At 38.4% G+C, this 20,047-nt stretch overlaps 1 protein-coding gene and 1 non-coding gene across 22 annotated transcripts in view; one reads left to right on the top strand and one right to left on the bottom strand.

Annotated features, from left to right (window-relative positions):
• CEP128 (centrosomal protein 128) overlaps positions 1–20,047 on the top strand; it is a 475,965-nt gene that overhangs the window by 287,596 nt on the left and 168,322 nt on the right. The window lies entirely within an intron of this gene.
• Positions 18,033–18,139, bottom strand: LOC127484682 (U6 spliceosomal RNA). The gene has a single exon (XR_007911847.1). It is a non-coding gene; the product is annotated as a U6 spliceosomal RNA (small nuclear RNA).

The raw sequence follows: 20,047 nt of genomic DNA, 5'->3' as shown, positions 1-20,047 counted from the left end.
TATGGTCAGAAGTGCAAACACAAGGAACCCATAAACCCTCTATAGCTATTTGTAGTGTCAAGGGCAAGTTGATGTGTAGAGGACATGTGATCTCTCTTTCTCTCTCTATTAAGATTTATTATTATTTATTTGAAAGGCAGAGTTACAGAGAGAGGGAGAGACAGAAGTATTCCATCCACTGGTTCACTCCCCAGATGGCCGCTCTGGCCAGAGCTGAACCTGTCCGAAGCCAGGAGCTTCTTCCGGATCTCCCACATGGGTGCAGGGCCCCCAGGATTTGGGCCAGCTTCTGCTTCTTTTCCAGTTGCATTAGCAGAGAGCTGGATTGGAAGTGGAGCAGGCAGGACTTGAACTGGCACGCATTTGGGAGGCAGGTGTTGTATGCCAGGGCTTTAACCAGCTGTGCCACAGAGCTGGCCTCAACATGTGATCTCTCTAAGTTGGTCTACAACTGATCTGGTTTTCTTGAATCCTGATCTTTTGGTTAATTGTTCTTTCCACTAGTATTTGGTGTCTACAACAATGCCAATTTCTGTTTTTGAAGCTAGAAATAGAACAGTGAATAAAATGCACAAAAATTTTTGCAGCTGAGTTGCTTATATCCTATTGGCAGGAGACAGACAGTAAGTAAACACAAAAAAAGGTAAATTACAGAGTATGTTGCAATGTAGTAATTGCCATAGGGAAAAGGCAAGGAAGGAACCACAAGAGGCAAAGTATAATTTTAAGTAAGATCAGAGTATGCTGCATTGAGAAGATGCCATTGCAGCTGAGGATGAAAGAGAACAATTCATGTGGATATCTGGAGAAGAGGGTCTCAGACTGTGTGAAGCACCATTGCAAAGGCCCTGAGGTAGCAATCTGCCCAACCTGTTTGCAGGACAGCGAGGAAGTCAGTGTGGTTGGAGCTGGGTGAGCAAGAAGGAATGTGGTTATAGAGTTTAAGAGAAAGAGAGGAATCGGGGATGATAGCAAAGCTTTGGGCTGCGCCGACCTGAACAGCTGAAGCCATAGGCTGTCACAGATCAGAAGAATAACGGTGAGGAAGGAAGGAACACTCATGGGAAAAAGTGAACTAAATGTTGGATCTGGATCAAATGTAAAACAGTCCTTTGTCAGTCTGCCTTGGGGCAGGAAAGCTTAGTCTCTCGGAAAACTTCTCTGACATTTAGGAAGACAGCTTGTGCTTCTTCAAGGCAGAAGAAAAGACTCATGTCCCCTGGTTCCTCTGCTCCTGAGTTGCATTCTTCATCCACGTGTCTATTGATGTGACCGCCTGAGGCCGCGGTCGGCCTGGGGCTTCTCTGGAGGTTAGGGTTAGGGTTAGGGTTAGGGTTAGGGTTAGGGTTAGGGTTAGGGTTAGGGTTGATTGTCTGCTGGCCTTTTCTGCAGGGCTGGAGGCTGCTGCTGGTGCATCTTGATATGTGCTGCCATTTGTCCTGGGAAGTTGTTCCCTGTATCTCTGGGTAATTTGATCTCACTTCCTCTTCCACCGCTACCCTTCACTCTGAGATCTGGATATGTGTCCAAGTTGATTGTATGGAACTGTCTGTCCTGTGGTCTCTCTACAGTCATGGCTACCTCTGATGTAGGTGACTCAGCCAGGTTCTCATCTCCCCTTGCTTCCCTGTTAGACTACATAGGAACCAAAGGTTCACCAGCCAGTTTTATCTTGGGTTCTGCTTCCCACCAGTGCTTTCCTGCAAGGTGATAGAGCTTTGTGCTCAGGGGGTCCGGGAGGTAATTTCTTTCCAGAGTCTGAGACAGGGAACAGGAAACTGGGGCCGTGACACAGTCAGCTTTGTCATTAGGCAGAACACAGAGATGGATAATCAATTCATGTGTGAGACAGTTTCTTTCTGCTTTCGTTCTCTTTCCTGTCCTCCTTGGAGACAAGCAAAGGGTAGACCCTCCCATATGTCATATCTTGTTCCTGTTTGGCTGTCCCTTATGCTAAAGCCACACATTCAGCAAAACAGGCCTGTCCCTAGACTTTCTAAAATAGGATATAAAGAAAGAGTATTTTACTCAAGTTGATACCTGTTTTACAAGCCTATTTTTCTTGATAACTCCTATTTTACATTTAAGAAGCTGAATATTACAATATTCTCTCTCTTCAAATTCTTTATGTCACAAAACCTGTATTACTAATCCAAAACAAAACTCTCACTTGGTAATCATAATTTCCACTCAGATATATACATGGAATGACAGGGCAACACCCATCTACTCAAGAAAAAACAAAAGGGAAGAAAAGCTCTACTAACTTAAAAGTGCTCAAGCGCAATATATGTGACTGCAATTCGGCTTGTTATTACTTCTGGTCAGTCAGTGAAGGAAGATGGAGCTAACCTATGTCTGAGGGGCTGGCTATGTGATTTGTCATGTGTGGTGCATAGGTATCATTTTTTGTTTAATCCATTTTTTACCACTATCCTGCTCCTGTTTACAGTTTAGTCTCTTTTTAGTAGTTACCCGTGTGATGATCATCTCTTTTGTCACTTTGTTCTAGTGACTTAACCTCAGCTGATCAGTAGCTTAATCCCGAAACCCTGCATCCTAAGTAAGCAAATATGGAGGGATAGGATTCTTCAAATTGGGACAGCACATAAAATGCATTTTTCATGCAGTGTTACTTTGGCAATGGTTCTAGAAATCAGACTCAAAGAATTTGATCTTTGCCTGCTTAAATACACTGTTACTTAAATCATAACTTACACTGTCTCTTTTGCATTAGGTCACTGAGTGATGAGGACATCATAGAATTAGAAGAATCTGTGGGGAGATTTTTGAAACTGAGTCTCACTTTTACCTTTCCGCACTTTGAGCTCTTCTTATTCTTAAAAGCACCTACCCTTCCCAGTGATATTCTTCATTCTGTGTTTTATTACTGGGACTTCATAGCCTAAAGGAGATGCCCTGTGGGCTTAAGATAGTACCCTGCTTAACACTATCCCCATTTTTCCAGGCTTTTAATTAGAATTATATGGTAGTGTTTCCTGGGGGAAAATTAGATAGAGTAGCATTGATGAAGAGACTTACCTTCAAAATAGATTGCAGAATTTCTCTTCACTAGAGAGAGCATGCTGAGGGGCCTGCATTTTAGGTTAGCAAGTAGAGTCATGCCTATGATGCCAACATGCCATATGGGCACCGGTTGGAGTCCTGGCTGCTCCACTTCCAATCCAGCTTCTTCTGGAAAAGCAGCAGTGCTGGGGTCCCTGCACCCACATGGGAGACCTCGAAGAAGCTCCTGGCTGCAGACTGGCCCAGCTTTGGTTTTGTGGCCATTTGACATTTGGGGGATGAACTAGCAGATGGGAGATCGATCTCTCTCTCTCTCTCTCTCTCTCTCTCTAATTCTGCCTTTCAAATAAATAAATCTTTTTTTTTTAAATTAAATTAAGCATACTGAGAATTTGTAGATTTCCAGACATCTTAGCAAATGTGGTTGGAATAAATGTTTGAACTGGTTCATTCTGTTAATATGGATATGTTCTCAGTGATTTAAACTTCTCCTTTAATAAAATAAAACAAAGCACGTACAAAATCTGATTTAACATATCTTCACGTTTTGAAGCAAGCAGATGGAATAGATGTTATAGTGTAGCTTCCTCTATATTTCTATTTAAAATTGTTAGTCTGTTTTTCTATTCAGCATTTTCCAAGTTAGCCTGAGTTATTAAAAATGAAATGTGTATACAGACAATAAGGAAATTGGCTAGACCCTCATATTTTGAGAATAAAATCAGCTAAATCATGTTTTTCAAATGTGATTTTAATATTAATAGGTTTAGAGAGAAAAATAGGCAACTTGCAAAAGGTTTCATTAAAAATGCCTAATCTCAGATCATTCAGAAGGTGTGTTTGAGGCATTCAGTTGAATGACTGTTAGATACATCTTGGAATATTAATTATGGCGTGAAAATAGAAAATCCATTACCTCTCTTTAGTACCTCTAAATTCTTTTTATTGTGTAAGGAGAACATGCATTATGCTTCTAGTTCATCGATAAGATACATTTTATAGTGAAGCTAAAATAAGAAAAAGAGAAACCTTGTATCTCTGAGAGGTCAAGTTGACTTATAAAGTTCCATACTTTTAATGTTTAGAAAACTTTTTGTTTCTAAAATTTCAGTTACTAGCATTTAGTAGTTTGATAAGTATTAAATTCAAAGAACCTGCTGATATCACGGAGTAAGGTTTTAGATGACTCCAGATGATAAACACAGTCTTCTGGCAGAGTTTCCAGTTAGCGATCAGCCTTCCATCTTTCTTCGTAACACTGTCTCCTACCTCCTCTGGAAACTTGTTCCTTCAGTCAACCTCACTCTCTTGTGTTCGCCCCCATGTTCTGAAACACTTCTGTTTCTTTCAGTATATTAATGTTGCTCAAGTCTGTCTTGTCCAAAGAGATAAGCAAAACACCAACAATCCTCCCTGAATTTTTTATTCCAACCATGAAGTAATTTATTATTATTTAAAGGTTTCTGCAAAAGCATCTTTCTCACTGCTATTTTTTTTTAATTCTTCCATTCTTTCCTTATTCTACTGAAATCAATTTTCTCATTGGTAAACTTTCATGGAACTACTTCCATTATGATCATTGATGATATCTTAATTGTCAGATACAAGGCCCACTTTTCAGTCCACTTGTTATTTCATTTCTCTGTAGTGCTTCATATTGATGACTGCTCTGTTCTCATTGAACTCTCTTGTTACCACTCTTCTGATCCCTAAATTCATTTCAGGCATTTCTGAGGCTCCTTTATTAGCTCTTTTTGCTCTGTCCATTTTGGTGTTTCCTAAATATTGATTCCAGGCCCTCTTATCCTTTTATACCTCATGTGCTCCCTGGGATATTTAATCTATTCTTATGGTTTAAGTATCATACAAATGCTCGTGACTTGAGTGAAAATATCTTACACAGGGTTCAGATATGAATGTCTTACTGTCTTTTAAATATGTTTGCTTGGGCATTCTACAAGTAGCCCATGTGCTGCAGGTAGCATTGTGTCTCAACCTAGTATTTATTTTCCATACTAATTTTCCTACATTTTTACCTAGTTACTCACTCAACAAATCTAAAGTGGCTAGATCTTTTCAACCTCCTCCCAATAGCCCTTGCATCCCAATAACCAAGCAGTCCATAATTGGTCCTAGTTGACCTTATTTATCACTTGAAAACTTCTCAAGTCCACACCCCTCGCATGGCTTTTTCTTTTCTTTCTCGGTTACTATGAACAGTGGTTCCACATTCCGTGCATGGCCCACTCTTTTCCCTAGTCTTTGTGTTATGCAGTCTGTTTCCTGTAATGCCATAGTGTTTTGATCCATAGAGAAATCTGAAGATGTTTACCCCTGTTTCAGACCTTTCTGTAAGGTTTTATTAAACCTTTCCTCGATGCAGAAGGCAAACATTTCATAGACCTCTGTGTCTTTGTGGATCCTTTGAAAGTCTATTAATACTGTGACCCTCCCAGGTACTTTGTCCTCCATCAGTACCAAACAGCTCAATATTATTTGACCATAACCTGCAATTTGATGGCTTGACCCTTTGAAAATTCTTTTTCTCTGCTTCGGAACCTGTCTTCCACCGATGCTGAACTAATGATATCGCAAAGCCCAACGTAACTGTCACTTACTGTCTAAATCACTGCCTGGCTCCCAGTCTCTCTAAACCAATGGGATAATTCCTCACTCTGTGTTTCCCAGATCATGCCTTCTGTGTTAGGGGTTATGTTTCTGAATGCTTTCAACTCCTTTCATTCCACATTTTTCCACTCACTGTAGGCAACCTCTCCCTCAAAGGCATAAAGGCAATCCTTGCAGCATATTTTTTTCTATCCTTTCTTTCTAGGTTTTGCCTTCAAAAACATCTCTTTCTCTTTGTTTTCTTCCCTATTCATAAACTGTTAATGTTATGATTAGTTTAATAGTCTAAGCAACAAACAATACTTACATATGGCTAATGTATAGAAATCATGTTAATGAAATCTCATTTTAAGTAGAAAAATAAAGCTTTGAACTGGAGTTATGTATCAGGAAGTATCAAAGCACTTGAGGGAAAAACATGGAAATCTTTGCTTTATCCTGAATTGTTTTTTATTTCAAACATCTGTTTTAAAATACTAAGATGTAAGATAAATTGAAAGTTGCAGTATTTGTCTTGTAAATTATTGATGGAATTTTTGAAGTGTATGTCTATTTTGGCAAGGCACACATAATATTTCAATGAAATTACTTGGCTATGCATTATGATGTAGCCTAGGTAACATCACTTTTAAGTGGAAAATTATTTTCTAAATTTCAGACAGCTGATGTATAGATGCACATATACACACTAGTAAATATGAAACCACACCTTTGTAATATTTTTGCTGTTTAAATTTTGTAATTTGGTGTTTGACACTTTTTTGTTCTCTTTTTTAAAATAAAGAAATACAGCCTGTAATTCTTGCTTTTTTTTTTTTTTTTTGATTTTTTTTGACAGGCAGAGTGGACAGTGAGAGAGAGAGACAGAGAGAAAGGTCTTCCTTTGCCGTTGGGTCACCCTCCAATGGCCGCCGCTGTGGCCTGCGCACCGCACTGATCTGATGGCAGGAGCCAGGTGCTTCTCCTGGTCTCCCATGGGGTGCAGGGCCCAAGGAATTGGGCCATCCTCCACTGCACTCCCTGGCCACAGCAGAGAGCTGGCCTGGAGGAGGGGCAACCGGGACAGAATCCGGTGCCCCGACCGGGACTAGAACCTGGTGTGTCGGTGCCACAAGGCGGAGGATTAGCCTAGTGAGCCGTGGCGCCGGCCTGTAATTCTTGCTTTGTAAAGTACTTTGAGAGTATTTGGTGACTTTTCTTTCAAACAGAAATAATTATGCCAGTTTATTTTTAATACTGAAAAATATATTTCATGTAAGAATTGCCTTTCAGTTGAGATTTGAAAGAATTGAGGTTTGAATGAGGCATTATGCCTCATTAAGGGATATAACCATTTTTTGGTGTATAAATCCCAAATATCAATACTATTGCTTCTGAATTAGAATGTAATTGTTTAAAACCTTTATTCTCTGAGAACTACAGCACAGATGACATATAGATGCAGTTTTTCTTTCTAACTGACCATTAATTATGGCCATAAGTCAAAATATTAAAAGTGAAAAGGAATTTGTGTCTTTGTTATGGGAGACTTGAAAACAAGTTGAAACTTGTAAATACTCAGATTTCACTTATAAAGTGACTATTTCGGCCGGCGCCACGGCTCAATAAGCTAATCCTCCGCCTGCAGCACTGGCACACCGGGTTCTAGTCCCGGTCAGGGCACCGGATTCTGTCCCGGTTGCCCCTCTTCCAGGCCAGCTCTCTGCAGTGGCCCGGGCGGCCATTGGAGGGTGACCCAACGGCAAAGGAAGACCTTTCTCTCTGTCTCTCTCTCTCACTGTCCACTCTGCCTGTCAAAAAAAAAAAAAAAAAAAATTAAAGTGACTATTTCATTGAACTGTTGCTTTGTAGACTTTTAAAATAGGCAGTGTAGACTAATGCTGCTTTTTCCAAAACCACTGACACCTCCAGGTTATTTTCGACTTTGGATACTAAATATGTACCCTGAATCAGCTGCATTTGTGTTCCTGGAGAGTCTGTTCGAAATGTAGACTTTTGGGCCTTAACTTAGATCTCCTGAATTAGATTATGCATCCTAACAAGATCTGTAACTGACTCAAACGCACTGGAAAGTATGAGAAGCAGTGCCTCAGACAAAAGGGATGCGGTGTTTTCTAATTAGAGCGAGAGATGGAGGTGACCAGGGAGTGCCACAGAGCTGGAAAAATAAACTTTCCTTCTCTGTTGGAAAACTTCTGAATAGTGAACTGCACTGGAGAAGAACTATGGAGGCCCACTGAGAATCATGTCCTTTTAAATCTTGAAGCATCCACAGAGGTTATGTAATCAAACCTTGTTTTTTATATTTAGGAATTGAAGACCTCCAAAAGTATTTATTGAATAAAATTTGTTGTTCCCTACAATTACAGTCTGCTGTATAATAATTAATACCACTTGCATGACTGACTAAATATAGAAGGCATTTCATACTTTGTGGTTTTTTTTATTTTATCTTTTCTCCAAATTCGATATTCATCTTATTATGTAGCCTCTCTCCTAAAACTGTTATGTTCATGCCAGTTTTCATGTGAATTGTACCTGCCTAACTTTCCAACATTCATAGTGTATATCCTTTCTTTGATCTCATCTAGCTATAGCCATTGCTTTGAATAATGAATTTGGTTAATTTTACTTTTAAGGCACATTTTCTCTGAAATTTGCTAGTAAAAAGATGACTGAGTTTCTAGGTATGAATTAGAACCATGATATTTAATATCTTCAAAATATTCTACTTCACCCAACTTCTGTATCTAGTACTTTGCACAACTCTACTAATTCTTGCAGATTATTTTTATTTCTTTTCATTTAGCAATATGCTGTTACTTCTTTCTAGTTAGATCCTGAATCCTGGTCTTTCCAGACCACTTGTCATAATTTCTCTGTTCCATCAAGTTGTTAAAACCTCAGATCCAATTTATACCTTTTGTCCCCGAACTCTTCTAACTGGGTGATCACTTATAACAGTTATTTTTGGGTGCACTTTGTATCCATGTTGTCGATGTCCAAGAGGGGGAAGGATTCATTTACTTCATTTGGGTATCATATTTTATTTGAGTTTCATCTTGTCAAAATCTATGTACAATTTTTGATGGCAATCCCACTGATTCAACAGTTATAAAATGTTATTAAATGTTTCCAGATGTGGAACCCTAAAAAATTTTAATACATCTTTGAAATAAATGCATGACATTAGAAGCCTTATTTAATTTAAATTATTATTTCTTCTATTTTGTTTTCTTGGAGTGCATTCTGAACTGTTTTGATCTCTGAAAATTTAGTTTTATTTATTTCAACTCTAGAGTTGAACAGTTAGTCCATTGACCATTTATTTACATAGATTTAGTGAATAACCTAAATTTTTCCTTTTCTTTTTGGATAGTATTTTTTAAGTTGGCATTTTATGTGATGTCGAAATATCTAGATTGTTTGTGATAGACAAACTAGTTTGCTTTCCTTTTTTTCTCTCCTTACCAAGCAGTTGGATCCAATCAGCTGCCTGCTGGTTGCTTGGGCCTGTGGGGAAGGTGAGCATGCTCTAGTGTCTGTCATTTCTGCCAGGTTAATCCTTCCCTTAGAGTCGATGCCAAATGTGGGGAGGAGTTATGGTGGATTAACTGAACTTTAAGAAAATCTGTGACAGTCTTTTTTCTCCAGGTGGCCCTATCACTGCCATTATTTTTCACTAAGCAAAGAATTGACTCTGCTATAATGTCATTTGTCTTTGTCAGCTTATTGTATTTTTAAAGTAAATTTTGTTCCATTTAAACAAATATATTCTTATTGCATTAGAAAGGCCAAGAACTTTAGAATTGTTTATATATTTTGGTGTTTGGATTTCATCATGAAATTCCTGTGTCTATATTGGTTTCAAAATGAAATGATAGTCCAGATGTTTATATATCACAGCGCATGTTCTAACTGAATATACAGAATTTTATGAGATTATTTTATACTCTATTGTTTAAGTAGATTATGATAGAGAAGTAGGAAAGACACTATAATATTATCATTTTATCACAACTATTATTTAGAATATATGTATGGTTTGATGTTTTTAAAAATTCTGTGATGAATTTTTAAACAAATTTGTATGCCTAACATTCTATATTTCTGATGCATTATAAAAAGCCTTTCTGACCCCTTAATTCATTCTATTTAGGATTGTTCTTAACACAGTATTTCAGCGTATTATAAAAATTTTTTGTTTTGAGTTCCAAAGTGCATTCATGATAAAGAGATGCCATTTTAATAAAGAAAGTAGAAAACCACAAAGTGGTAGTTATTTAATGATGTATTAAATATGGTATAAATAGTGGAATTTTTTCTAAGAAAATTTGAAGTGAGTCTTTAAAATTTTATTTAAATTTATTCAAAAGGCAGAGAGGGAGAGAGGAAGGGATACATGGATAGACAGAGGGAGAGGGAGATGGCAGAGGGTGGGAGAAGAGAGAAACAGCGATCTCTGCTGGTTCATTCACCAAGTGCACAAAATGACTGGGACTAGACTAGGCCAGAGTCAGGAACCAGGAACTCAATCCAGGTCTCCAATGTGCATGACTGGAACCCAGCCACTAGAGCCATTACCTGCTGCCTCCCCAGGTTTCCGTTAGCAAGAAGCTGGAGTCAGGAGTGGGATAGGGATTCAGATCTAGGTACTCTGGTAAGAAATACTGGTGTGTCAACTGTTGTCTTCACTGCCAGGCCAAATGCATGCCCCTAAAGTGAGTCTTTGTACACTACGTAGCTTAGAGTTATTTTTTAGAGTATTTTAGCAATTTTTAATTTAAATACAGTGTGTCCTCTGTGTAACTGACTGTAATTTGAGATTAATTTAAAAATTGTATTAACTTGAGGCGCCCGTAGAGGAGAAAGAGCAATTCCTATCTGCTTGTTTATTCCCCAATTTCCTGCAAAGACTGGGGGAGGCAAGAAGGCGAAGCCAAAGGCTGGGAAGCTCTCCAGATCTCCTATTGTAGGTGGCAGAAATCTAGGTGCTTGAACCATCAACTTTGCTTCCCAGTTTCTGCATTAGCAAGCAGCTGGAGTCAGGAACTAGAGCGCAGAATTGAGCCCCGTTTCTCCAGTTTGTGATGTGGTCATCTTAACTCCTAGGCTAAATGCCTGTCCCAAGATTAATTGTAAAATATCTAGTAGTTTGAGGCCTGCACTGTGGCATAGTAGGTAAAGCCGCCGTCTCCAGTGCTGGCATCCTGCATGGGCACCGGTTCAAGTCCTAGCTGCTCCACTTCCGATCCAACTCTCTGCTGTGGCCTGGGATATTAGTAGAAGATGGCCCAAGTCCTTCGGCCCCTGCACCCACGTGAGAGATCTGGAAGAAGCTCCAGGCTCCTGGCTTCAGATAGGCCCAGTTCTGGCTGAGGCAGTCATTGGCGGAGTGAACCAGGGATGGAAGACCTGTCTCTTTCTCTGTCTCTGTCGCTCTGCCCCGTCTCTGTAACTCCACCTTTCAAATAAATAAATAAATCTTTAAAATATATATGTATATAAAAATATCTAGTAGTTCAAGAAATTTATAATTCCTGCCACTGTTTTTGCTCTTTTTATGCCAACATCTTGTCTTTGCTATTTACGGTCCCTCTAGGGTCACTTCCTCAGTTCATTCCAAAGATGCCTCCAAATGTTAGCTTGGTGTAGCTTAAAATCTTCCTGCTCAGACTGTGTGCTCCTTGAGGGTAAAGCCAAACTTCTCATCCATCCTTTTATCGCTAGAGTTTTATGTATTGTGAGGTAATGTAAGTTTCCTGATAAATGTTTTGGAATAATTATGTTAGCTCAATAAAACTCTGCCTTGGGTACCTTTCATCCTGAACTCTTGTACCCATCACAGTTCCACCTTCCAAAGGTTTGGTATAATTCAGACTTAATGCAACAGGGGAGGGGGGTGGGGAGGGGGCTGCCTGCCTAGATGAAATTGTAACAAAGTAACTCCTTTCAGGGGGTTGTACTTACTAATGTTATTTCATTAGGTATTCAGATGATTTATAAAGTCAGGAAGTATTCCTTTAATGTTTTGCCTACAGAGACAGGCTAATACTTCTGTTATTTTTTCTCTGTGACCTTTATAAAAGCATTCCAATACCTAAGTAGCCTTCTATTTGCTGTCATCAAATAACAAGAAAACCAATGGGAGGCTTCCATAAGCTTCTTATGTGATTCTTTAATCTATGCTAACAATGGAAAAACAACATGAAACAAACATGGAAGTTCATTTAGTCGTTTAGATTTGTGAAGTTAAGTGAGAGCAGAGAATGCTGATTTCATGCATTTTTATCCCATGGTTGTAGAATATATGGTTGAATAATTTATGCATTCTTGATACTTGTTAGCAAGGTTAATCCTACAGTGAAGGCAAAGCAGCAGTTAGATTCTAGAACAGACCAGTAAGCATGTAAGTGTTGGAAGAAATTAATGAGACCTGATGATGGAGGTACTATCATCTGTAAATTCTTTTTGTTATTTTAAGTAAAATTAATACAGTATTTAGTACTTTTAACCCACACAATCTTATCTGCATTTTGGTAGTGGGTAAATTTTAAATAACATTGTTAGAGACATTAGCAAGATATTTTTTTTCTAAAAGAGCTGATGGAGATCTTCATGGATAATCAGATGCAGACTCTGTCTATGAGTATTTAAAGTCAAGCCAGAATTAACTAAAGCAAGTATCAGTAAGTGAAAAAAAGGAATGAATAGATGATTTAAGGCTTTTTATGAAAAAAAAATGCAATATTTACACCTGTAAAAAATTCAATGTGTATTTGTATTTGTGAAGAATAAGGTGTTTTATGGAAGCAAAATTATGACACAGCAGGTTACCTGCATTTATATCAGATTATGGGTTCAAGTCCTGGTTTATCTGCTTTTTTTTTTCTCCCAAAGAAACTTTATTTAATGAATACAAATTTCATAAGTACAACTTTAGAAATATAGTGATTTTTCCCATCATACTTGCCCTTCAGCCCCCTCCTGTCACCCCACCTCCTCTTCCATCCCCCATTCCCAGTCCTGTTACCTATAAACATAGCTATGTTGAACCTAATTTTTTGTTGGTTGCTTATCTTTCTGGCTTTTTTCATAGTAATTAAGTGTTTTAGAAACTAAATATTTATACACTTGTAATTTACTAATAATGTAGTGATTATAGTATTGGGCATTCTGTGATAGTATTTGTTTTAGAAACATTTTTCTGTTCCCTTTCAGTCCACTTTCTTAACAGTTACCTCAGAATGTCTCTAATAATAATGTAAAGTTAATTTCAGAGAGGGACAACAGAAGACGTCTCTGCTTCTTGAGAAGATTGTAAAAATTTCTTCCTTTCTTTACTTGTAATGATTTATATATTTTTGCTTGTTTTATATCCAGTAACTATCTTATATGTCTAAATAATATTATCACAAAACTATTTCTAGAAGTCTGTAGTTTATAATTGGTAGTCCACTGAGCTTCAAGGTCAAAATTTATGTTTGTCTTCTCTTTGGTGTAAATCTCTGTTTTTTTCTTTTACTAAATTGGAATTTTGAAAGGTGGTTTTAAAGTTTGAAGCCCTGTCAGATTTGATATGTGAGGATAATTTTGGAGATATAAAATTCTCTCCCTCATGTTCCTCTGTGCTTCCCTGCTCCCCCCAGAAAAAAAAAAAAAAAAACAAGAAGGAGAAAACAGATTACTTGGTATAGACAAAATAATAAGGAAATCAGTGATTTGTGAACAGTAAACCATAAAGCAACATCCCCTGTAATCAATCAGTCCTTCTCTTTGGCTTAGTAAAGCATCCAATTTGCTCAGCTTACAAAAAAGTAGTGAATTTCAGGTTGAATTGTTCACATATCTAAGCTCTTTTTGGTCTGTATAGATTTGCTATGTAGTTCTGTTTATTTCCCCATAACTTGTCTTTAACATTTAAGTATTGATAAAAAATAGAAAAGTCTCTGGGTTCTGTTTTAATTGTAGAGGCAGTGATTGTTCTACGGTGGTTTGATGTAACAGGGGACAGCTAAGTTGATCGTAGGTTTGATAATCTTTCTCAAATATCTGTCTAGGGATATTTTTATTAATGATAAACCATGTGTAACTGCTTGGGAAATCTGTCCTAGGTTATCTGACATGACTTGTACATTTCTACAATCCAAGGCTGTTTATAGCTATATAAGCTTACTTGTAGAGATTTGGCAAGAATAATCCTTAAGTGGGCATATCATTATAGTAATATAATTAATATATGAATATTTCAGAAGTGATCTGCAGTCCTCATTGCCTGTATTTAATTCACAAAGATTTATTAATCTATTTACTTTAACTTCCCTAGTGGAAATGTTTAGTCTTTTAACCTTTCAGTGGTTGTATTTGATAACTTTCCATATGATAAAATGATGGAAGTTGTTACCTGTGACAACCCCTCCACCCTTTCTGGGCATTTATTTGAGTATCTTCAGTCTCCTGGAGAGCCTCCAAATGATTTTAGTGATTCCTCTGATGACATACTGGCTAAGTAGAAGTTAAAAGGAAGAAGAAACTGAATGTGATACTCCTCAAGATAACTATCATTTAATCATATTTATGTGAAGCTTACAAAATATAGAATCTCTTAATAAAAATGATTTCAACTAATCTTAAGATTTGTAATTTTAAAAATGGTAAAAGATCTTTTCAAAAATGAATTAAAGTTGAGGGATGTCTGTGGGCACCATTGGCTGATAGATCTTTGTGACAGCTTCTTTATTTTTCTTAAGATTTTTGTTTTTAAATTTATTTGAGAGGCAGGGTTACAGACAGACAGGGAGAGACAGAGAGAAAGGTCTTCTGTCTGCTGGTTCACTCCCCAAATGGCCACAATGGCTGGAGCTGGGCCGATCAGGAGTCAGGAGCTTTTTCCGGGTCTTCCACGTGGGTGCAGGGGCTGGAGCACTTGAGCCATCTTCCACTGCTTTCCCAGGCCATAGCAGAGAGCTGGATGGGAAGTGGAGCATCTGGGACTTGAACTGGCACCCACATGGGATGCTGCCAGCACTGCAAGCAGTGGCTTTACCTGCTTCGCCCCAACGCCGGTCCCATACTTACATTTTTTTTTATAGTTCATGCTTTCTCCTTATTTTCTTTGTACTAATATAGTCCCTTTAATAGTTCTCTTTGTTTCTTTTTTGTGACAGCCTTTGATTGCTAAATTCTCTTAGTGTGTATTTCACAAAAAGTATCTTTAGAGGATTTCTTTTAAAAGTGTTTATTTGAAAAACAGAGAGGCACAGAGAAGGAAATAGGAAGAGGCAGGCAGGCAGAAAGAGAAAGAAGGAAAGAGAGACAGAGACAGATAAGTTATTTTCTCTTTATTTGAAAGACGGACTGACAGAGACAGATCTTCCATCCTCTGGATAACTCCTCAAATACTTGTATCAGCTGGGGTTGGGCCATGTCAGATATGGGAACCTGGAACTCAGTGTGGGTCTCCTGTATGGGTGGCAGGGACCCAACGACTTAAACTACCACCTACTGCCTTCTAGGGTATGTGTTAGTGGGAAGCTAGATTAGAAGCAGAGCTGTTACTCGAACCCAGCTCCTCCAGTATTGGATGCTGGCATGACAAGCAGCATGTTAACCACTCTGAGAGATATCTCTTCCTAGAAATATCTTTATTTTTCCCTTTTGAAAGTAGCTTATAAAAATGGAATTATGTTTTCTCCGTACATTCCGCTAGGTCAGTTGCTCTAGTCTGCCTTGTTTGGGAATCGGGCTTGAGCAACTCCAGTTGGGAACATGTCATTTTTGAAACAAATAGAGAAAACCAAGGGAAACTGGAACTGTTGCTTAAAGCTTCTGCTCACAGGGTGCACATCAGTGCCTTTTTCTTTTGGTTGGTCGCAGCTAAGCATGTGGCCTGTGTCACTGGGCTAGTATGTTTCACTTATGAGAAGGGCCAGTGTGAGTCCATGATACAATCTTACTTGAAAACAGGCTTCAAATGTACTTCCCCTTTTAATTTTTTCAAAAATTAAGCAGTTATCTCTTTTTTTTTTTTTTTTTTTGACAGGCAGAGTGGACAGTGAGAGAGAGAGACAGAAAGGTCTTCCTTTGCCGTTGGTTCACCCTCCAATTAGCAACTAGTGTCAGAGAAAACCTGCTCTCAGTCTAGTTGTCTTTGTTTTCTATGCATTATTTGTCTGTAGTTGTTTTTAAGATGGTCACTTTTTTGTAATGTTTCATGATTTCATTTGATAAGTGTATGCAGAGTGTTTCATTATTAACTCCACCTTACATTTCAGTCAATCTGAGAATTCACATCGCTTTTCAGTTCTTCAGATGCCCAGCCACTTTTACCCAACATTATATGCATAAAATCCCTTCCATTCTCACCCTTTGAACTCTTCGTAACCAATTAGCAGAACTTCTCAGTTCTGTCCTTCACGTGGTATGGTGGCTGTTTCATGTTATTTTTTAGTAAGCTCTTGGTTTCTGTGTGCTGCATGCTGAATACATTTCCCAGCACTTGTCATTTTCTGATTATTTAGTTTTTTTTCAGTCTGGAATTTATTACACATGTTTCATTTTTATTTGAATGACTATGTATTTCACTTTTCTAATATTTCTCTTTATATCCAAAAATTTTTGTTTGATTTCTATCTCATTGTGTTTCATAATTTCTCATCTTTTTTTAATGAAGATTTATTTATTTATTTGAAAGTTACAGTTACACTGAGAGAGGGAAAGGCAGAGAGGAAGAGAGAGGGGGAGGGGGAGGGAGAAGGAGGGAGGTCTTGCATCTGCTGGTTCACTCCCCAATTAATGGTCAGTGCTGGGCCAATCTGAAGCCAGGAGCCAGGAGCTTCTTCCAGGTCTCCCACATGGGTGCAGGGGCCCAAGCACTTGGGCCACCTTCTACTGCTTTCCCAGGCCATAGCAGAGAGCTGGTTCAGAGGTGGAGCAGACAGGATACAAACTGGCACCTATATGGGATGCTGGCACTGCAGGCAGCACCTTTACCTGCTACACCACAGCGCCGGCCCCCGTTTCTCATTCCTTTTAAAAAATCTTTAAAAATGCTTTAGCCATTTATTTTCATCTACCTGAAATGCAGAATGAAAGAGAAAGAGAGAGGGCGACCTTGATCTTTCATCCACTGCTGCACTTCCCAGATGCCAGCAATAGCCAAAACCGGGCTAGATGAAGCCTGGAACTCCATGGGGGTCTTGCTTCTCAGGATGCATCAGTGGGATGCTGGATCCAGAGGTTTGAGTAACCAGTACTTGAACCAACACTTCAATAGCTTAGCCTGCTATGCCACAATACCTGCCCTTAACATTTCTTAGTGTTTCTAAAAGGATTTTGAGGTAGTTTGTCCATCCTTCAGAGAGACATATAGTGTGGTATAGTTAAATTTACATTCCCTGGGGGCAGTCTACTGGGGTTTGATTTCCAGCTCTCCACATAGCAGCTGTTTTCCTTTAGGCTGTTATTTAACCTAACTGGGCCTCAATTTTCTCATCAATTGAATCAGAACTAAGTGTAAATACCTACCTTATAGGTTATTGTGAGGATTGTGCAAGGAATAAATTAGGTACTTCTTGTAAAATGGGTATACCAAAACCTGGCACATAGTAAGTGTTCAGTAACTGTTAGCTATCATCATCAGTAACACCACCATCATCCTCCCCTCCATCGTCAGTAGCATCATTATTGTTATTTCTCAGAGCACGGCAAATGTGGTCATTGCCGTGGTCCTCTATAATACTCACTTATTCTGAAGGAAATCCATTTCTGAGTATTGATTTTGCTTGCTAGCTTTTTATCATTAGTTTTCTTTTTCTTTCAAGGATTTTAGAATTAGGATTTGGAAACTAATTTTGACTGGTTAGCTGTTGTGGTTGTTTTCTCACTCACTCTCCTCTAGATTCCATTTTCCTTTTCTAACAATTTATAGTTACCCCTATTGCACATTCCCAAATGGCGCCTTATGATTGGTTCTGAGTTCCTTTCTTCATGGAGTCTGTTGGTTGGATCCGCATCCAGTCACTGAACCCCTCAGCACTCTGTTACCATCTTTAAGGTTGTGTTGGTGGCCCTCAGCTTTAGTTGGCTTCATAGTCTCAGACAACATGTAGGCAGTTTTCATCAGCCTTCTTCCCCCACCCCCAGTGAAACCTTTTGTTTAAGGAGTACAAATTTCATAAGTACAATTTTAGGAATATAGTGATTCTTCTCACCATACCTGCCCTCCCATGCTCACTCCCACCCCTTCTCCTCCTCCTCCCTCTCCCATTCCCAGTCCCAGTCCCATTCTCCATTAAGATTCATTTTCAATTAACTTTATACACAGAGGACCAACTCTGTACTAAGTAAAGACTTCAATAATTTGCACATGCACACACACAAATATGGAATGCATCACTAATTTGCATGTCATCCTTGTACAAGGGCCATGTTGATCTTCTCTGTATTGTTCCAATTTTAGTATATATGCTGCCGAAGCAAGCACATCATCAGCCTTCTTTTTGAAGTCTGCAGTTGTACCGCAAGTTCCTGGGGTTAGGAGGAGATCCCGAGTCTGTTTCCTTGTCTTGGGCCACCTTACTCCTTGTGCTTCTCAGTGTGAAGTCAGACAGGTGGTGGTGTCACTTGTGCTCATCACTGGAGGTGTGTGAGGCTCCACATTTGCTTTCTGTTTCCTGTTTTCATGTACTTGATTTTTTTTTTTGGGGGGGGGGTCTATAAAGGGATTTAAATCCTGAACTTTCTGTGCAGTTCTGATGGGAAGTGTTTCCTACTTTTATCTGTATTATTTCTTCTATATTTTATGAGGTTAATTTTTTTCTTGGTCACTTATTACTTTGCTTTTGTTTTCTCCTAAGACTTGGGGTTTATTGTGTTTGTTTATTTGGGCAATTTTTTGTCTTGCACCTCCCAACTTGAATATGTAGTTCATAAGGACTTCGTTCACTGCTATATTCCTAACATCTTAATTACTTGTGTAATAGGTACTCAATAAAATGTACAGAGTCCATGAATGATTGGTGGTATCTTTGTCCTGAGTTGTGTCATCATTGTTGTGTTTCAGTTAATGTGGATTTGAGACCTCTGTGGACTTCTCAAGGAACGGTTGTTCTCACTGGAGGAAGGACAGGTGGTGTGACCAGAGGCCTCTTGGCATTGTTTATTTCTTAGGAACTAAGTCTTTTCATACTTCTCGATAGATGTTATTTATGATGACCTGTTGTTTTCCGTCTGCAAATCTAGTCTAAGTCTGCTATTTGAACTGTCGTTGAGACAAACCAGTGTGATGCTTTGTTCTGGGCCCATAAGTTGGAGTCAGGCATCTCCCTCCCCCCATTTTTGTTTTCTTTTTTGAGTGTAGGCAGAACTTGGATATTTAATCTTTGTTTATCTGATCATTTAAAAGAATTGCTTGGGAGGTTATTCTGGGGGCATGTATCACCCCTCTGCTATTTATTATAAGCAAACTTGATTGAGTCAACATAATAGAGTTGTAAAATTAACTGCCCTGCTGGTGTCCTCTCCTGATTTTTAAAATAATTGTTTTACTCTGCTGTTGCAAAAGCCCTGGAATTGCTCAGTCCTCAAATATAATTTTCTCTTGTCCATTGTTTGGCTATGTTTGCACCTCTCTTCTTTCTCCATTATTCTAATTCCACTCTAAATGTTGCAGTAATTTTCCAGTCTATGGCAGGCTTTCTAGTTTCCAGAGCAGCTATAACTACATTTTTTCCATCATTTCTTAACTATCAGTTTTTCAGTTTGGTCTTAAAGCACAGAAGCATGTGTTTTCTTAGTCAGCCATCTTGATTCTGTTTTCCCATTTAATTTTTAAAAACTTGGTTTAGAAATAAATGATTTTATACTGGCCTGCCTCTATTAATTTCTTCCTGGGGGAGATCATGGAATAAAGAGCAGTCAGTGATTCTTGTCGTTAGAAAGACTGAAATCACTTTATATTCTATCATATTTTCTTTGTGTTTAATTCATGAGTTACCCCCTTTTTCTTTTTGGGCACTTTGAACCTTTTGCAGTTGCTGCTTGCTACATAGGTTAAAAATGTATTTGTTTGGTATCATAGATTGATTCTACCAGTATCACAAACTATAATACCTAACAAAAAAGCGGTAAGAGCTAAAGCTAGGAGAGTCAATTAAATCTAGATCCCTTCTTTTCTCTTTCACTCTCTGCCTTATGGCTTTTCTCCCAAGTTAATTAATTTCCATGTCTCCTGGCCATTAGCAATTAATTGGATCTTTTTTTTTCTTTTAGCCTCGAGGGTCTTTTTTTTTTTTTTTTTTTTTTTTTTTTTTTTTTTTGTAGTTTTGGCTCAGTGCTATCAGGAAATGCTTGCTTATTTGTTTTACAATACAATCAGTACTGTAACCACAGA

Source organism: Oryctolagus cuniculus, chromosome 20 (genome assembly GCF_964237555.1).
Source record: "Oryctolagus cuniculus chromosome 20, mOryCun1.1, whole genome shotgun sequence".
NCBI lineage: Eukaryota > Metazoa > Chordata > Mammalia > Lagomorpha > Leporidae > Oryctolagus > Oryctolagus cuniculus.
This window is presented reverse-complemented; position numbering and strand designations above follow the sequence as displayed.